We start from the raw sequence: 20,568 nt of genomic DNA on the forward strand, positions 1-20,568 counted from the left end.
CGGACAAACGAACAGTGTGACTCATTCCACCTGTACTTCTGTTGATCTCATTGAAAAGACACAGGGAAGGTAGCTGCTCAATTATTAAAGGACCTTTCACATTTAACTTTTGGTCCACGATCAAACAATCGGACAGTTGAGGCATCTAGAACTTTCATTTCTACCATATGGCCCATCACCACTTTAAGCACAGGAGTCCTCATGAAAACAATGGGTTGTTTTTTGTTTTGGGGGTTTTTTTTTGAGGAAGGTTTGTTATAATTGTGTTTTCCCACAATGATACATATACATGACTGGCTGCAATGAATACTTTCTAGCCTTCATTCTGACCTATGAAAATATAAAAACTGAACTTCTTTCCTCATGCGTTTTACACAGTCAAGCAGTTCCTTCTCACAATGACTTTGACCTTATTCAAGCACGCTGCAAGGTGGGGCAAGCGTGTTGCTTTTTCTGGTCTAGTTGAATCTCTAGCAAATCTCCCCAGAATTCACCATACCTGCTTGCTTTACTCCATCAGGGAATTCTTCTGTGAACAGTTTTAGGATGCCTAATAGCAATGAGTAAAACTAAAGCCTAGCCTACTTTAAACATTGGCACAATGACTCTGGTAATTAAATTACTTTTTTCCACCGGCTATAACTTGAATGAACCGATCATATCAGAGTTTGTCCCCAAGCTAGTCGGGAACTCAGGAGCGCATGAAACAAAGCTCTGTGGCTTTAGGAAAGTCACTGAATAACTCTGAGGTTAGGTTTCTTATCTTTAAAATGGGGATACTAGTTTTCCTCTGCAGGATTGTCATGAAGGTCAGAGACAAATAAAGCACCTTATATTGGGTCCTGGTGAGTTCTGCTAGGGATTACTACTACTATTATTGTTGTTTTATTAGACAAATTTGAACTTCCCTTAGAATAATTGAGGTGCCAGTACAATTAATTTTTAGAATTATCCTTACTGTAACATGAGCTTCTTATGACCAAGGATTACTAGAGGGTACTGGGAAGGAGACGAGATCAAAATAATAAAAACAAATAGCAGGGTTCACATTTAACTTTCTTTTGCCCAGAGCCTTCTATGAGTTTTATGTGCTTTCTAGGTCAAGAGACCCTGCCTGTGAGCTATGAGGTGAGTGAATGATCAGTGATGAGAAAGGAAGAATTAGATTACACGTTTCATCAATGTGTTGTAAGGGTTTTGAGTTCATCAATAATTCACTAATTTATTCAATAAGCATTTATTGAGCCTCTACTCTGTGTGAAGCAGTGATCTCCGTGTGGAGGGGTAATGTCGCTGAGTAAGGTAGACATGGCACTCTGACTTTATGGAACTTACACACAGGCACATAAGTTCAGACCAAACTCTGACATGGGCTCAGAAGAAAACTTAAGCAGAGAAAGTGAAAATAAATGTGCAATTTTAGTTATTTTATAAGAGTTCAGGTGACAGCGGAGAGCCACATGAAGAACGTATGCCACTGGGTGGTATTTGAACAGAGACCTCAATGACACAGGAAGGTGATCATGAAAATGTCTGGAGGAAGAGCCGTATACACAGGGCAAGCAGTAAGTGCACGGGCAGTGAGGAGACAGCACTGGCTGTGTTTGAGGGACTGACAGAGGCTGACATGGCTGGAATTGACCACAGAGAAGGAAAGGAAAGAGGCTGGAGGGGGAGGCAGAGTCGAGGCCATAACAGTCACAGTGAGGACTTGGGATGTCATACTAAACGGGGTTAGGGGTGGGCCACTGCAGGTTATTAACAAAGAAAACAGAATGAGTCTAAACTGATGAATGCCACTTGGTGCTAATAGGGGAGCATGGACAAGAGTCAAAATGAGGAGGTCACCTGTGCAGTCACCCAGGCTTAGATGCGGTGGTAACAGCAGAGATGGTGCAATGCATTGCTGTGCAGTTGAGTGTGGAAGGGATTGCTAAGAGAAAGTAAAGGGGTTAAGGATGATGCCAATGGTGGTGCCATTACTGAGACGAGAACAGTGGGGAAAGAATCAGCCATGGAGAGGATTGGGAGTTCTGAACTGTTCGTGTTACCTGTGACAGGTAACTTATACCTCTCTATGGAGATGCCAGGCAGCTACGAGTCTGAATAGGAGGTGCGGATGAATGGACATGCAGCACGGAACGGTGGAGTCTTGGTGAATAAACCAGGGGTGAGTGCAGACAGAGTGTGGGAGAGGTCTGAGAACTGAGCCCCAAGGTGCACAGCTTTGAGGTCCAGAGGAGACCTCCACAACAAACAAGATTTACTGGAGTGGTCAGTGGGAAGGGCCACCTGGAAACCGGGTAAAGGAACCATATCACAAAGGAAGGACGGATCGACTCTCAAGGGTGCTGAGAGGTTAAGGAAAAAGAAGACTGAGAGCCACATGGCCAAGTGGAGACATTTGTGCATCTTGCTGAGAATAGACAAAGAAGTTCAGGGTGGGCCTGGTGCTCTGAGAAGAGAAGGTAAGAAGACACTGAGAAAGAGAGGATGAGAGGATACAGTGATTTTTTTCTAAAGAGGAACAGAAAATGGGACACCCTTTAGAAAAGTGTATGGTATTTAATGCAGATTTTCTGAAAACCAGATGTTATAGCACTGGCATGCTTATTGGAATTGTGGAAATCAGTAACAGACATCTCATTTAAAAAGGAGTCCAGAGATTTGGCGAAATAACTCACACAGGTTGCTCAACACACACTACTGCCCCCATCAGGAAAAGACACCACATTACTACCTGAGCAGGAAGAAAGAATACCTCCTTGTCCAGGGACAGCTCAGCCAATGGGAGACTGCCATAGTTCAGCCAATGAAAAGTCATTCTACTTCAAATTTTCAGTTTCCTCTAATGGGCTCTTTGTGTACAACAGCCCCTATCAAGTCCATAAAAGATCCATTCTCTCCTTTGTTTCTCTGGACTGGCATGTGATTCACCATTAGACCACATGTCCTGAATTGCAATTCTTTGTTGTTCTCAAATAAACCTATTTTTCCAGAGAAATATCTGGCTATTTGTTAAAGAATGACCCAGAATAGACTGGGGGAAATGATAATGAAGGAGAAGGAGGAATAATTATCAGGGCAAATTCCTTGTGTGGGAGAGAGAGAGACAGGTAAGTCAGTACACTAGTGAACTGAAGTGAGAAGCAGCACACATCGCTGTTGTAAAAGCAGGAACAGTATCCCATTGTGCAGAAGTGAATGCAGAGACAGAGGCTGCAGATGCAGAGACAGGTCCATCTGCTGATGGGACGAAAGCACAGATCTCTTCAGATGGCGTCCATTTTCTCAGTGACCAAATTACAAGCAAAGGTATTAGCTCAGAGCCAAAGTGTCAGAGGAAAGTGGATGCTTGAACAGAGATGAAATAGTACAAAACAGTTCTCTCGGTTTGCAGAAATGTGACATGACCCGGCAGTACAGTAAGATTGCTGGTTGGTAGGACATTTATTGCTAAAGACTTATTAACTAATATTTAATCTGTGAACACAAACAGTTTATTTAAAATGGTGATTTCTTTTTTGATATACATTCTATAATTGATTTATAACAAATGCACACACACACATATATATATATATTGTAGAAAGACCATGGGCAGAAAGTAAATGTAATGCAAATTGCAAATGCATATAATATATAATAAATAAAGCCATGTCCGGCATTGAATTATTATTTTTTGTTTAGTATTTCTGTGTCAAGTAATATAATCTAATTGACAATCTAATTTCTGGATAAAACTCAGCTCCAACAACATGAAAGTATCAACATAAAAAAAGTTTTAAATCTGACACAAAAATAATCCCTTAAAGTATTAAAAACCACATTACCATGCTATTAAGAACAGAGAAATGTCCAAAAGTAAATCCAGTAATAATAATAATAAATAATAATAATAATAAAGTACCTTGAAGTCTCTTTTGAGTCATAACAACAAAAAAAAGTACTTCATTAAATTGGTCACACTCTGATTATAAAAAATTGCAGAATATTTCCAAACAGAGTGATCAAATTAAATTATTTATGTAGAACTATCCATTCTGTCTGCTTTCAGTAACACTGACTTCTGGAAACCTTCCTTTCCCCTCTGCTTAACCCCTTTTATCAAAACCCATTCCTCAGAGGCTCCTTACCACTGAAGCAATAACGGGGAGCCAGCCATAATTCCGGCCCTGGTTGCTTAACAGAAGAGCTGCGCATCCATCAGCGTGATATATTGTCTCCAAGATGCGATGTTGCTCAGAAAGCTCCTCTCAAGTTTAATATGACCCTCACGGGGCAAGCACTACACAGACAACCTCCTGAATCAACACATCTCGTCCAGTAAATACTAATTCTACACGACAACTGGATAAAACAGCTCCCCCAGACCATAAATTCAAAGGAAGGGAGTTCTTCATAAAATTTCAAAGTTAACCCCTCCCCACCTTTTGGGGGAAGGCAAAATGAATATAAAACATTAAGTAATAAATTAAATCACAGATTGGACTAGTGTAACTGGTATAATCCTTTTTTTAAAAAATTAATTTATTTTTAATGTACTGGGATGACATGGTTTGTCAAACCACACAGGTTTCAGGTGTGCAACTCAATAGAACACCATCTACGCACCATGTCCAGCACCCTCCCCACCAAGTGAGGCCTCCCGTCTGTCCCCATTTTATGATTTTAGTAAAATTTTAAATAATGGGTACTTGTTGACTCTCTGCTATCTAAATAGCAACAAAACCCACAAACCAACTCCAAAACACAAACAGAAGCCCCAAAGTTTTACTTTATACACATATATACACCACTCACAAAATTAGGGGATATTTTATAGCTTCATATTCATTTTGAAACATCCCCTAATTCTTCTCACAAAAATTAGGGGATACGGTCATCTCTCGCCATATCGCGGTTCACTTTTCATAGTCTCACTGTATCGCGAATTTTAAAATTGTATGTATTTAATTTTGTATCGTGGATTTTTCACTATGTGGCAGGATTTTGCAATATACTAAAGGTAGGTTTAAGAGTGTAGAAAGTGTTCAAGAGCATAGGAAGTGTTTATAAGAGTGTGGGAAAGGTTAACTGTGGGAAAGGTTTATAAGAGTGTGAAGAGAGTTTATAATGCCTTAAAATATATATAAATAATAAAATAAATATAATGTTGCTACTTTATGGATTTTCACCTATCGTGGGGGGTTCTGGAACCTAACTCCCACGATAGATGAGGGACCACTGTATTTTATCGCTTCGTATTTATTTTGAAATATTCTTTAATTTTTGTGAGCAGTATAGAATTCTAGTGGAAGCTCTAAGGAGCAAAAAAATAAAACAAAACAGAGACCTTTTTATTTGTTGTTGTGGTTCATGTTACCACTGACTTATTAAGGTTGTAATGACCAGGAGAGTCCATTTTTGGGGAGAAAATCAATTCAATGTGATTCTCATAGCACCAATTTCTCAGAACAGCCCCAACCTATTACAACTGCAGTGCATTTTTTTGTGTGTTTCAAAGTACTGGGATAAAATATCGCATTAAGATACCAAAGAAGTCTCTAACAGTTTGTATCATTTAAATCTATAGTAAAAGATACTGACTGTCACTCTGCACAAGGTTCTTTGCTAGGAGTGGGATGGGAGGGGCAGGAGAGATAGAAGAAAAATGGTTGATATGTCACAGAGAGATAAGACATGGCTCTCACAGTGACTGAGCTTGGGTACACAGTGGACACGAGGTGTCAGTGCCATGGGGGTTTCAGAAGTTAGGACTGCACCCCACGTGCACTGCACCCTGCCTTTCGACGGAGCAGGCCTGGAGGAGGCCCTGCCCTGGGGATGCTGTTAGGTCATCTGGGGTCATCATCTTCAGCCTAAGTCCCATGCCTGGGACACCCACCCACCCGGCTGCGCTCATGCCAAGCAGACGTGAAGCTTCCTGCTGGTTTCACTTAGAATTCAACCCCAGTGCAGCCCAGACTGTTCTCCCTTAGAGATGAGATTGTTGGCATCCCCACTCGGGTCTCTCCATCCTCATAACAAAAGGGAAGCCATGGCTGCTTCTCTTTATGCATCCCGATGGCCTGACACACATTCAACATCCTTGGATTGCACATTTTTCTCTCATTTTCTAAAATAGCTACATATGAGCAAGGGTTTTAAATCCTAGTTGCCAGAATGGAAAATTAGAGTTCAGACACATATATTGAGTCATTGAGTCATAAACAAATTGAAAACAGAAGGCAAGACTCAATTCCCAGCCACTAAACCATATGTCATTTAAAAAAAAGATATTAATTATGAGGAATATGCAGATGTGCTAACAAATGGACAGTCAACCTTGAGCACAAGGGATGTACAAATAGAGAACAGCATTAACTAGTGACAAGTAGGTTAAAATAGATTTAATGTTCACAAAATAGTCTCTCATAAAAGCTAAAACTTTTAGAACCAGTACTATGTACCAGGTTCTTTAACACAATTATTTGTAATTCTCAGAATTACCCTAGAGAAGTGCTATGTTAACTCTTTGTAATATAGGCTTAGAGAGGTCTCATATTTTATCTCAAATCACAAAACTGGTTGCTGGCAGAGTGAGATTTTAAACTGGGATTGTTGAAATTCAAAGACAGTAAGTACCCTTAATTCTATGCCACAAAACAGCATGTTATAATAGGTGATTTATAATAGAAAATAAACATTATATTAAATATATATAAAACCAAATCACTGATAATTCATGACATGCATAGTAAACAGGTTTTCATGTTAGTAAGAGAAGTATAGTCTTCAAAGTTAAGTGTCCTTTATAGATATTTCTTGGAATTGACCTTTAACCACATAATGTAAAAAATAAAACATCAGTATTTTCAATTTGGAGCACAGATAGCTTCAAAGCCACCACAGATAGGTAACTTTGGGTCTCTGTTCATTATCGATAGGAAAATAGTGGCTTTGTAAATGATCCCATTAGATTACTGGACACTTCTTATAGTTGGTGAGCTCTCTGTGATACAGATCTGGTAACTATATTACTTCTACTTAATTTAAGGTGAATATAATCTTTTGTCCACATCAGGGCCTTTTGAGAGTGAAACCCAGTGCTCTAAATAATGAACCTGGGTAAACTGAGCCACAACGAGCATAAACTGGGACTGCCTTGGGCACTGGATGTGTATGAGTGGTCAGGCTAACAACTTGTACCCTTCAGGGCCTTGTCTGAGTCCCCCTAATCCCTGAGGACAAGCTGCCACTGCTACCATGTGACAAGAGATTAGGCATTTTTTAAGCAGCTGTCCTCTCCGCCACTAAGTTTCCTCATTTCAGGTTAAATATCTCTGCTCCCTCCAACTAGTTTCCATATAATGTGATTCCATATAATGTGATTCCTTAACCATTACCTAGCCTTGTTACCTGACTTACAAACGTCCCTGTTTGATAATGTCCCTTTAAGAACATGAAGCCTTTACCTCAACTCAATACTCCTTTTGCGCCTGACCAGGCGGTGGTGCAGTGGATAGAGCATTATCCTGGGATGTGGAAGAACCCAGGTTTGAGTCCCCAAGGTCGCCATCTTGAGCGCGGGCTCATTTGGCTTGAGCAAAAAAAAAGCTCACCAGCTTGGACCCAAGGTCGCTGGCTCGAGCAAGGGGTTACTCAGTCTGCTGATGGCTCACGGTCAAGGCACATATGAGAAAGCAATCAATGAACAACTAAGGAGTCCCAACGAAAAACTGATGATTGATGCTTCTCGTCTCTCTCCGTTCCTGTCTGTCTGTCTCTATCTATCCCTCTTTCCGAATCTCTCTCTGTCCCTGTAAAAAAAACAAAAACAAAATAAAACACTTCTTTTGCATTCTGAACATAGTAGAACCCAAAGAGACTGACTTTTCTTTCTACAGTGATGTCACTGAGCCCACTGGGCATCCTCATTTTGGACTGGCAACATGGTTGATTTAAATGGTCATTTAACTAAAAATGACAGATCAATCATTTTCCAATGAATCTGAGGGGAATGTCATTAAAGCAGCAAAATATTTTATTGCATATAATTTCTTTATAGACTAAGAACATTCACTTAATGAAGCTGTTGAGAGATTATAACTAATACTAAATATCTCCAGGATCCTCATCAACTCATCTGTTGGTATGCTTTTTAGAACTGTTGGGTCAATAGGAATGAATGTTGTTACCAGTTCAGATGTAATCTGCCCAACTGTTTAACTGTTTTTCCAGACAGCTGCATTTATTTATACTGCCATCATTAAGGTGTGAAGGATCCATTTCCTAGTATCCCCATCAAAATGAGCATTTTGGATGTATTTGTGAACATACATACATATAGTAAATAATGTATTGTTAGAAATACTATATAATTATGTTGTAGAATACAAAATAGAATAATGACATGTACATATACTCTCTCTATATATACACTATAAAATCTAATAAGGCAGCTAATATAATTTACACTCTGTTAAATTAAAAGCATTCCTAGTATAAAGGCCTTGAGAGTGACAATGGAGGAGGCAGGGGCTACAGGCTTGATGGGCCTTCACTAAGGAAATGATGACATTTTCTCAAGGTTGTCACCAGTGTAATAGAGGAGTATTTAGGACAAAAGTTGTGCTTAGGAAAAAAGTGTGTACATAACAAAAATTTTGTTTAAAAACCATTTTTTTTTGTTACTCAATTCAGTGACGAAGTAAAATATTTTGGAGTATATTACTAAACAAAGCCTGCAGATATTACAATTTGTCTTTGGTCTTTCCACTGACTGTTGGGTCGATGTTTCTGAGGGAAAACCAAAATCTCACCAGCGTCTGCCCAGTATGAGACTACATCAATCAAAGTATTTGGTGCAAATATTTGTCAAATGTTCTATGAAATCCAACTGGCAGATCTTGCCTGGCTCTACTAACTGTTCTTCCCAAAATGAAAAACCGTCCTGTGCTCGTGAAGAAAGCTCTAATTAGAATGAAAAAGCAGTGAGGAGGTGCCCAGTTATGGTTTCTAATAGGAGTAATCCAGAAACAGGTGTCAGATGTGTGGCAAGGGCACTGCAATAAAGAGACACCACTGAATACTAATTGCTATTGACCGTGTTTGAGAAACAAAAGATTTCACTTCACATTATCATCCATGTGACCAAGGCAATGCGCCTCCACCTCCCGCTTGCTTTGTGTTTCAAGATTCAAGAGTAGCTTACAATTCCTCTGCAGGACAGTTTCAGTGAATGTGTTAATCAGGAAATAGCAGACAGTCTGAAGTCATCCCCTGTTAATTTTGAAATACCCCAAAGCTGTGAAGGATGGAGCCCCTTGTGCGCAGAGAATAGGAATTTTGAATTTCATTAGATATGTTTTTTGTTTAACTAGAATATGGAACTGTCACTTTGTCAGACTAATTAGCGGCCCTGAAGTTGGTGGTCATAATGCCCGGAATTTTTTTTGTTGTTACACCTCAAACCACCAATCAAATTTTATTCTTTTTTCTTACATATTTCCTCAATTTAGATACTCTATTTAAGCCTCTGCTCTTGACATTTGAATTCCTCTTAGTATTCCTAAGAGAATTTCTTATTATTCCTATTATTTTGAATACCATCACAGTCATCCAAATTAGTTTCTAGGCGGCATAGATTAAATTCTTTTTTTCCTATAGAATCTGATTACTTGAGCCCTTTGTATAAGACTGTATCTTCAATTGGAAAAATAATTTAAAATATATACAACCAAAATATTAGTGGATTAAGTCTACCCTATTTTTAGTTAAAATATTGTTCATTCACTTCATTTGAAATAATTCTCTGAAGAATTTCACTGTTGTCAAATTAAAAATAGATATGCTTGGTAAGGTTAATACATGATTTTAACAGTGTGTAAATTCAAGCTAGGTCAAAGCCACTTTCTTTAGATAGAGCACACTAAATATTCCCTTGCTGAATGTGTCTAACAAGAACAATAGTTAAAAAATAGTCAAGAAGATAAACTACTATATTTTAGAACTAGACTTTTACTTATGATGCTACTGAACCTACTCCTATTCTGGGATAGAATCAAGAGCCAAGCAGTTAAGTGATCTTTGAATAACTGATGAAACCAGTCAGTTAATGATGGGAAGGACCAGGGAGTACTGGTTATCAAAGTCATCTTAGCAATGAGATTGTATCGAATACTCAAGTTGATTAATTACTCCACTAATAACATCTAGCCTTAAAACACTCAGATTATGTACAGGGCATCCTTTAATTTCACATTCACTATTAGAATAAAACAATAGTCATCAGGATAATCAAACATGCTGAATGACTTCTAAGAACTGATTTCAGCTCGTGAGTAGTTGAATTGGAATCAAAATTTGACAAAAAAATGATGTGCATTTGACCACAATAGTAATTAATAACTATGTAATTAAATTTATGGAAAGGAAATCTGTAATCACAGTATCAGTAGGTTGTTTATAGCAATTTAGCCTCACAAATTCTACCCAGTACAGCACTGGTATCAGAAAGTATGTGAGATAAATGCCAAGAAATTTTGTTAGATTTAGGTTTATAAACCTGGGGGAATTCAGTAGTAGAAAATAAATATATTAATATTAATAACTCTTCTTTAATTAATATGTAGCACAAATTAGAATGCCTGCTTTTGAAAAAATAGCATGGTAATCAAAGCAGAGCTTTGACTAGAAGAAGCAAGCATGGGTCAATCCCAATTACCAAGAATCTTCAATTATTTCAGAAATGAGTATTGGGTATATTGATTAGAATCCTTCCTCACCTTACAAGTTTAATTCACATGTTTTCTATGCTTATGGAGTCAGTAGCTGTTAAAAAGTAGGGTGCTAATTTGTTGCTACCTAATCTTCGCACATAGAGTGGGAGGATGTAACTTTGCACATTGCACAATTATGCAGTGTGTTCAGTTTGTTATCATACTTAATTTTCTGTGTCAACTTTTATGAGGTAGTTACTACTCTTTCTTTCCCCACCCCCAAATGAGGTAGAGAATGACTGGATAATTTGTTCAAGGTCAGACAGGTAGTAGGTAGTAGGAGGAGAAATTAAACTACTTCTATGGAGCCATGTGAACCTGATCTGGTTGATTTTGGAATCCATGTTTGTTTGTTTTTGTTTTGTTTTGTTTTGTTTTGTTCTTTGGTGACAGAGACAGAGAGAGGGTCAGATAGGGACAGAGAAACTGGAAGGGAGAGAGTCGAGAAGCATCAATTTTTCGTTGCAGCACCTTAGTTGTTCATTGACTGCTTTCTCATATGTGCCTTGACCCGGGGGGGGCAGGGGGGCTATAGCAGAGTGAGTGACCCCATGTTCAAGCCAGTGACCTTGTGTTCAAGCCAGCGACCTTTGGGCTCAAGCCAGCCAGCCTGAGCTCAAGCTGATGAGCCTGTGCTCAAGCCGGATGAGCCTGTGCTCAAGCCAGTGGCCTTGGGGTTTCAAACCTGGGTTCTCTATGTCCCAGTCCAATGCTCTATCCACTGTACCACTGCCTGGTCTGGAGGAATCCATGTTCTTGATCACTGGAATTTCATTTGCTTATATGTGTGACTGTGTATGCATGTGTGTCTGGGTGTTACAGAAAAACAGAACATGTACAAAAAATAAGTACAAAAAATATGTACTTCCATGCATATCATTTTTATCCTGCATACTATTTTTTTCCCCTCTTGAGCAACATCTAATCTCAAATTTTGTCAGAAAGAATTTGAAAAAATATTTTTTTTTCTAAGAACAGAAGCATTGACAAAAAGGTGGAAGTTAAGTTTAGATTATCAAAAAGGTTTCGCCGGTCATAAAGCCTGCCTACCTGAGAAGAAATGCAGTTCTCACCCTTTCTGAGAACATGTCTCAAACACATTTAAATCTTACAAATTTCAACCTACCCAGCGTCCACTCCCTAGTTCTATAATAAGGCCGCACTTGGCCACGCCACCATCAGACATAGTAACAGAAATTGCTGTATGTTTTATTAAACCCTATTTTCTCTCTCTCTCTCTCTCTCTCTCTCTCTTTAATCCCAAGCTCTAATTGAGTTGTTGTTCCCTTAGGTCCAAAGTACACAGTTCATAATTCATTTGATATAAAATGTCAGTTTAGATTCTTGCCTGTCTTTGATAAATGAGAAAAAACATGTACATTTCAATTTCCTCCATGCCAGAGCTACCAGGAACAACCCCTTGTGGTGCTTCTCAAAGACCTTTTTGTTAAATTAAACATCAAGATTCTGAAAGTGTGAAGCAGGGTATTTCCAAGACAGAGAGTACAAACACACAGACAGAGGGAGATGGCTGATGCCTTCCTCTCAGTCACGTGATTGCTCCCAAAGAGCAGGTTTGATCCTCCAATTAGTCCTCACTCATAATTTAATACACCGCAAACAGTGCTGCTTCTCACGTGGAGCCGTAGAGGCTCTTTTAGAATCATCACGGAAAATAAAATTCAGGTGCTTGGGGCTGGTTTACATTTCAGCCTTAACAGCGATAGTGTATGTATCACACTTTACATTCCTTAAACAGACAGTGGGTCCTCTATTTACATACCAGGCAATAGCAGGGCATGCCCATGTACCCCTCGCCCAGACCCACTGAGGACGGCCACGCGATGATGAAATCCCTTTTCAGACGAACAGACTGAGGTCTTAGGAAGGAGAGAATGCTCCCGACATCATCAAGTCAGAAAATGAAAAAGTGGGGGAGCATGGGTGGTAGTCAGGTTCAAATTCAGAGAGTTTGACAGAGCATGCAATCAAACGTGCTTAACAAAGGCACAGTTTCAAGGACAAGATTGCTGGATGTATGGAGTCAGCCGAGTGAACAAGATCCAAACCTTTTCCTGTGGTCATGCCCTCAACCTCAGACTTGAATGAGGAAAGGGCTCCTTTCTGATGGCCCAGAGGACACAGGTGGTCATCCCTATGACCGTTTCGATTCTCTTACCTGCCACACTATTCACACTCCTGGGTTCTCCAATATGACACTTGTTTGAATAGTGAGTTTTTTTCATGCTTGCTGATCCCCAGGAGTGAGTTTTTTTTCAAAAATAAAATTAGTTCCAGTTATAGTTTTATTAACTTGAAATCATGTTTGTTTGATAACCAATTTATGGAAACAAGAAGAACATACATTTGCCTTTTTTAATGTTGCCTTACATATTTTTAAAATAAATCAATCGTACTATGAATGGTCAGGAGGCACGAGGACGTACATGAGCGTTTGTACTACTCAAACAGTTAAGGGTCTCCCTGTGAATGCAGTGTTTTTAATCTGTTCATGTAAACTTATCTTAATATATGGAGAAAAGGATTCTTTTTTTTTTTTTTTTTTTTTTTTTACAAATATAGGCTTCCTCACTCTCTTCCTCTTAATGAAATTTTTAAGTTTTTTTCTAAAATCAACATTATTAGATAAATGAAATCTCTCTTTACAAGAGTGCAAATTATGTTCAATCAGAAAATTACATCTATTCATTTCCCTTGATGTAGAAAAGGCATTAACACAAAAAGTTCAATTTGAACACAGGTCCAAGGAGAGGACAACTTAGTAATTAGCAATAATGACGCCATGGTTACACACTAATGTTTTGGGTAAGTGTATTTGAGCCAATTCTAAAGTGGCTGTCTGTCCCATACCTACACAAAAGCCTCTGCAACAGCAAATTAGATCAGAAAACTTACATTTTCTATCACAAGTCAAAGATAGAATGTCAAAAACAACTCATGTTACTGGAGAGCTGAAAGTCCAGAGAAGTAACTCCTAAATAAGCTTGAGGTCACTTTAATATTCTCTTCATCTAATCAGAGTTTAGCTGAGGTTGAAATTCACAGATGAATAAGAAAAAAATTTGTCAAAATATGTGGTAGGCAAGTAAGTACTTTTATCCACTCACACTGGGAAAGGATGGTCCTAGTGGTTGATTTTTACTGTCCACAAACAGAGTGAACTTTCGTCTTTCGTTAGTTTTTTTTTTTTTTTTTTTTTTTTGTAATTTTCTGAAGCTAGAAACGGGGAGAGACAGACAGACACCCGCATGCGCCCGACTGGGATCCACCCGGCACGCCCACCAGGGGGCGACGCTCTGCCCACCAGGGGGTGATGCTCTGCCCCTCCGGGGCGTTGCTCTGCCACGACCAGAGCCACTCTAGTGCCTGGGGCAGAGGCCAAGGAGCCATCCCCAGCGCCCGGGCCATCTTTGCTCCAATGGAGCCTCGCTGTGGGAGGGGAAGAGAGACACAGAGAGGAAGGAGAGGGGGAGAGGTGGAGAAGCAGATGGGCACTTCTCCTGTGTGCCCTGGCCGGGAATCGAACCCGGGACTTCTGCACGCCAGGCCGATGCTCTACCACTGAGCCAACCGGCCAGGGCCCTTTCATTAGTTTTTAAACTTTAAGTGCATGGGTCCCGTATCTAATTGAGGACAGCTCTCTAGTTCATTGCAACCAATTTTGGACACCAGATGTTTCAAGCACACCATCCTTTTGAGACTGCATTTTGACACAACTATCTTATCAAACATCTTCAGACCCCTGTTCACTAGTGAGATTATGAAATGTCTGCTACCTTTGCAAAAGGACATACGCATGGTCAGCGGATGGTGCTGCCCATAAACACTGAGAGCAGGGGCTCAGAAACAGGCTTCCAAAGCCATTGCTCCGATTTACATATGGTGCCTGCCATTTACTAGTTGCATGACGTTAACAAACTAGCTGCAAGCCAATCTCTTTTCCTCAGCTTCTTCATGTGTAAATAGAGATAATCATAGTACTTTCCTCACAGAGTCTGTGAGAATTATATGAGTTAATACATCCTAGCCGGCACTTAAACCCAGTCAGGGCCAAGCGTGAGTAATCACCATATCACCACACAGAAGACAACAACAGGTGTACTTGTTTGATTGCTCTTGACTCTACTGTGGTTCTCAAAGATCATTTTTATTTTTTTTTTACAAACTGAAGGCAAGACCCTCCACCAGCAAAAAATTAGGACTTGCTTTATTGGGACAATCATTTTATGGCGGGGGCAGGGGGAGTCTGGAACCCAACCCATGATAAAACAAGGGATGCCTGCACTTTTTTACCCAAAAAAAAAAAAAAAAGGAAAAAAAAGAAATTACACAAGCTCAACTGTTCTCCAGGCAACTGAAAACTGTCAGCATACTTTGTGAGGGTGTATTTGTGAACACCTAGCAGGAAACATTGGGGGGGATGAGGTCTCACAGCCAGCACACCTAGGAATCCAGAATGAAGATGTAACCGACTGGAGCAGACACATTTCAAAACCCCTTGGAGGAAGTGCAGCCACAAGACGCTCGTTAAAGCAATTCCCCAGAGGAAGGAGACTCGGGTTTCAGTTACGTGGAGCTCCTTGTGACAGATGTTCCAGGAAGGGATCGAAGAGCAGAGGAAATCTAGCTGACAGCATCTCCACAGTAGGGCGATTAGTGCTCCTCCATGCGTAAAGCATCGCGCCTGTTGCTTTCTGGTGCCACAGGTAGGGCTCAACACCTGGCACTGGAGAGCCAGGGACCACATCCACATCCTGCCCCGCTCAGGGGGGCTGTGAGAAGCGGGCTGGCTCTCGTTCCCTGGAAAGGACTCTGACCCCGGACAGGGAGCTTCCGTATCCAAAGTAAAGTGGAGTGTAGGGTCCTGTGTCACCTAGTTTTCCCTTAGTAATTCTGTGTCTCAACTGTAAGTGTGGCATAGACAAGGTCGCAGAATAGTTTTTCTTTGAAGGTATTTTCAAGATGAGCTGGGTAAGCAGGTTTTTAACTTAGATATGTATCCAGGTATGGGGGGACATCTAATACCTTATAGGTCACTCGGCCCCGCCCTTGGCACTAAGAACAAGTTCGCAGGTAATGCTGACGTCTCTCATCTGAAATCACATTGTGGGGCCTGCTGGGCCAGGTCAGGTGTGCCACCTAGGAGACGGGAAACCTGAGTCACTGTCCAGTACAGATATTTCCATCAGACCAGACAGGGAAAATCAAGGGCAAGAGTTATCGCCAGAGCTCAGCTGAGATGTAAAGAAAAGGGGTGTCTCAGAAGATTGCCAGGTGACTGGTCTCTGAGGAGCACCATCAGGATGGGGTCAACAATGTCACAGTCTTAGCTGTTATTTCATTCTGGGTGTGCTTCCTGAGGTTCCACCACATTTGAGAGCACAGGCAGAAGCCAACCCATCTCGAGCAGCTGCAATTTGGTATTATTTTGAGATGTCGCAATGCTTCTCTAAATGTTCTCTCTTTTCCCTTTCTCTCAAGAGTCTTGTGGTTTAAATGCTTTTGTTTTCAAAGGTCAGGAAACCCACCTAACACATATGGGCTTAAATAATGAAAGGGGCTGCCTCTTGTGATAGAAAACTCTAGGGAAAGGGATGGTTTCGGGTGGAGCTGGGTTGGAAGAACAAATGATGTCACCAGAGTGCACCCTACCTCCTTCTCTCAGATATGCCCTGCTTTCTGCCATGTTGGCTACACTGACAGACTCTTTGAGGGGCACTGTGCCAGGCAGCAGATTTATCTGAATCCCCAATTCAGACCCAAGACACACCATAGACCTCTACTGGTTTACTGCTTCTCATTGGTTCCAAGCATGGAGAGCCCAGGGTGCCCAGAAGGAAACTGGAGCACTGCCATCAAGAGAGGCTGAGAAGGATGAAGGCCTCATTGGGTGCAAAAAATAACACAAAGCAGGTCACTATTACTCCCTGGGAGCATGGAGATAAGCATTGTTGACTTCCTACTATGTGCTCAGAGTCAAGGTACATGGTGAGAGGAATCTGGAAAGAAAAGAAAGAAGGAAAAAGAAATGGAGGAAGAGAGGAAAGATGAAAGAAGGGAAGAAAGGGAAGAAGGATAGATAGAAATAAGGACGGAAGGAAGGATGGATGGAAGGAAGGAAAGAAAGATGGAAGGAAGGATGGATGGATGGATGGATGGGAGGAAGGAAAGATGGATGGATGGATAGAAGGAAGGGAAGATGGGTAGAGGGAAGGAAGGAGGAAAGGAAGGAAAGAAGGAAGGAAGGAAAGAATGGCAAGAAGGGAGGAAGGAAGTAAAAGAGAAGAAAAAAAAGAAAGGAAAAGAGAGCGACAAGGAAACGTAAAGAGAGAGAAAAAGAAGTCAAGAAAGAGAAAAAGAGGGGGGGGGATGGGGGGAGAGGGGTGGGGCACAAAGAAAACCAGATAGAAGGTGACGGAAGACAATTTGACTTTGGGTGATGGGTATGCAACATAATCAAATGTCAAAATAACCTGGAGATGTTTTCTCTGAATCTATGTACCCTGATTGATAAATATCACCCCATTAAAATTAATAAAAAAAAGAAAGAGAAAAAGAGCGAATGAGAGAGAGAGAGAAAATCAATGATGACACCTCTATGTACTGCCATTCATTCATTCATCGGGCTTCACCGTGGATTTATCTCTAGTACAGCCATTTTCAACCTATTCATCTCATAGCACACATATATTAATTATTAAAGTTATGCGGCACACCAAAAAATATATATTTTTATTGCTGAGCTGACAGAAAAATAGGTATAATTTTTATTCATTCACATTGTGTCATTTTTACAAATTTCACAATCTAAGGGAAAAGAGGTCAGTGCTCCTGACTGACTAATCAGGTATCATGTTTTAAAAATTCTTGCACCACACAGGTTGAAAACCGCTGCTCTAGCAGATAAGCATAGTACCCTAAGGTGACCAACTTTTTTACAATAAAAAGGACAAAAATAAATTGAAGAAAACAATACTATAAAAAAAGAAACATTTTATTCATTGCAACAATAATACACTATAATATGATAAATGCATAATAAAAACATTTGTAATATTTTATATTGTGATTATGCTTACATGTCTATTAATTTTTAATAATAATTGTAAAAAAAGTACTCATTTAGTAAAACTAAATATCAAACAAAACCACTAATTTGGAGTGATATTCAGGTATATTTATCATTTTCTAATTAAAAACGTCTGTTTTATGCAACTATTTAATCAAAATACATTATTAATAGATATGGTTTGAAGTTAGAGTTCCACTCTAAAACTCGAATTTTGGGAAAATACTTGTAAATAAAATTATATGTATTTTGAAATTATTAAATAGATAATGAATTAACAAAATGTGAATTGTGCTTACCTGTCTATGATTGAATATTCACTGAGAAAGAATAATCATGAGTCTACAATGTCGTATGTGCCATGTCATGTTTCAGTAAGAAGTACGCAAAGCCATTTGTGCACTCGGTATATCACTGCGCTCTCTCAAGGGCTCCCATGCGGAGCACATGCTTTTCATAATTGCATCTCGCTGCACTGTACTGATACTTGACAAATTTTCATGTCAAATACAAATACGTCACATCACAATCAGTGGATTGACTCTGCATCGATCGAATATGGACATTTACAGATTAGTCTTCCAACATCAAAAAGGAGGACGTGTAGGAGGGCACTTTTCGAGGAGGACGGAACTTACAAAAGAAGGACTGTCCTCCCTAAAGGAGGACGACTGGTAACCTTAGATACACACACGTGAAACATTTAAACGGAAGACTGTGTAAATTTCAAAAATGATCATCGAAGTGTACATAGGATCGCTGTCATAAAGTATGCACTGGATACCCTCACATTTCTAGCTTCGTCTGTCCCAATTACTCAATGAACACGAGGATCATGGTGGCTGTAGTAAATTACACACTATTGTCACAATCTATTTTCCAGTTTTTACAGGTCTCTAGAACCTTTAGAATCTGAGTCTCTATACCTCCTTATAGAGATACAAGAATTTTCTCCAAGTTCATAATGAAAAGAGATTAAACCTATGGACTTTAAGTACATAAGACATATTAAGAATTTGACTCTCTTGTAAAACTTCAGACAGAAAAATGTTCACTGAATTTATGCAAGTCAGGCAGAGAGTCTGTCTATGATAATGAAGGGCAAAGAAAAGAATAAGATATTATTTTTTTTAAAAAAATAAAGCTAAAATTTCTTTAGGGCACCATATAAATTCAAATAAAACTTCAAGTTGCTTTCAAACTGCAGAGCCAGTCAGATAGACATGCTTTTTTTAAAAAAAATCTTAAAGTTATAAACCTTTATTCTAAGATAAGAAAACAGAAAGGGCAATTGTACTTATTCTTTTTAAAAATAGGAATCTTTTTCATATCAATGGAACTGAAAGGAATAATATTTTCCACTACTCTCCCCTGATAAAGTAGGAATAATATGATCTAAAAAAATTGGGGGTGTCCCTCTCTCTTGCCACGGGTTGCTTTATTGATAGTAGTGAACTGTATGTGTGGAATGTGTACATTTCAATACAAACCACATGAGAATATGCAAATGTGGGAAGCGGCCCTCCCCTTTGCTGGAGGCTTGGGGCATCCAGGTAAGCGCACTTCAAAGTCCCCTCCCTCTTCTCCATGGCTCAGAAGTTTGTTCCTTTCTACAGTGTTTCCATAAGGAGGAAGTTCATTGTCAAGACTGTGAGTGAGGAGTGAGGGAAATTTCACCAATTATAAAATAGAGATTTATCTCTTCCTTTAGCTTACATGGTTGTATAAATACACACACACACACACACACACACACAAAGCAGGATAAACTATCAATTCTAAGAAAGTACAGAAAAAGAATTTTTTTAAAAAAGGACGTGAGAGCACATTTAAGACAGTGATACACGTTTTGAGTTTTTTTGTTTTGTTTTGTTTTTATTTTTCTGAAGTGAGAAGCGGGGAGGCAGAGAGACAGACTCCCTCATGTGCCTGACTGGGATCCATCCGGCATGTCCACTAGGGGGCGATGCTCTGCCCATCTGGGTCATTGCTCTGTTGCAACCGGAACCATTCTAGCGCCCGAGGCAGAGACCATGGAGCCATCCTCAGCACCTGGGCCAACTTTGCTCCGATGGAGCCTTGGCTGCAGGAGGTGAAGAGAGAGATAGAGAGGAAGGAGAGGGGGAAGGGTGGAGAAGCAGATGGGCACTTCTCCTGTGTGTCTTGGCCAGGAATTGAACCCAGGACTTCCACATGCCAGGCCAACGATCTACCACTGAGCCAACCGGCCAGGGTACGTTTTGGTTTTATTCTTATAACACACTGGGGAGGAAAAACAAGTTACACTAAGGGGATTGGCATGTGTTTTCAAAAGTATACTATTACTGAGATTTTAAATACTTTTTATTCATGGAGTCCATCTGCCTTATTACTCCAAACAAGTCATTTCCAGGGGGAAAAGAACGCGTCTGAAAGACATGCGCAGAAATAAAACGCTATGCTCAACTCATGTAAAGATTCACGTGAACTGGATGCAGTGTAAATTGTGTAGCTTTTAATACACTGACAGTGAAGACAAGCCACCTGTTTACATGCCAGAACATGGCTGTAAGACATCTAGTCCTCAAGATGCTTGGTCTTCTTGGTAGCTTTTATAATCTGCAAGGACAGAACCTCACCCTTCCTTCCACCCTCCATGGAAGGCACTGCACCTTCTGAGTCTGTTGTGTGTATCCATTTCTAGCCTACCGCTTATTGTCACTTTTTATAATTTCC

General features: G+C 39.9%; 1 protein-coding gene across 1 annotated transcript in view; it reads right to left on the reverse strand.

Annotated features, from left to right (window-relative positions):
• USH2A (usherin) overlaps window positions 1-20,568 on the reverse strand; it is a 538,690-nt gene that overhangs the window by 179,816 nt on the left and 338,306 nt on the right. The window lies entirely within an intron of this gene.

The sequence above is a fragment of the Saccopteryx leptura genome, chromosome 1, assembly GCF_036850995.1.
Source record: "Saccopteryx leptura isolate mSacLep1 chromosome 1, mSacLep1_pri_phased_curated, whole genome shotgun sequence".
NCBI classification, from domain to species: domain Eukaryota; kingdom Metazoa; phylum Chordata; class Mammalia; order Chiroptera; family Emballonuridae; genus Saccopteryx; species Saccopteryx leptura.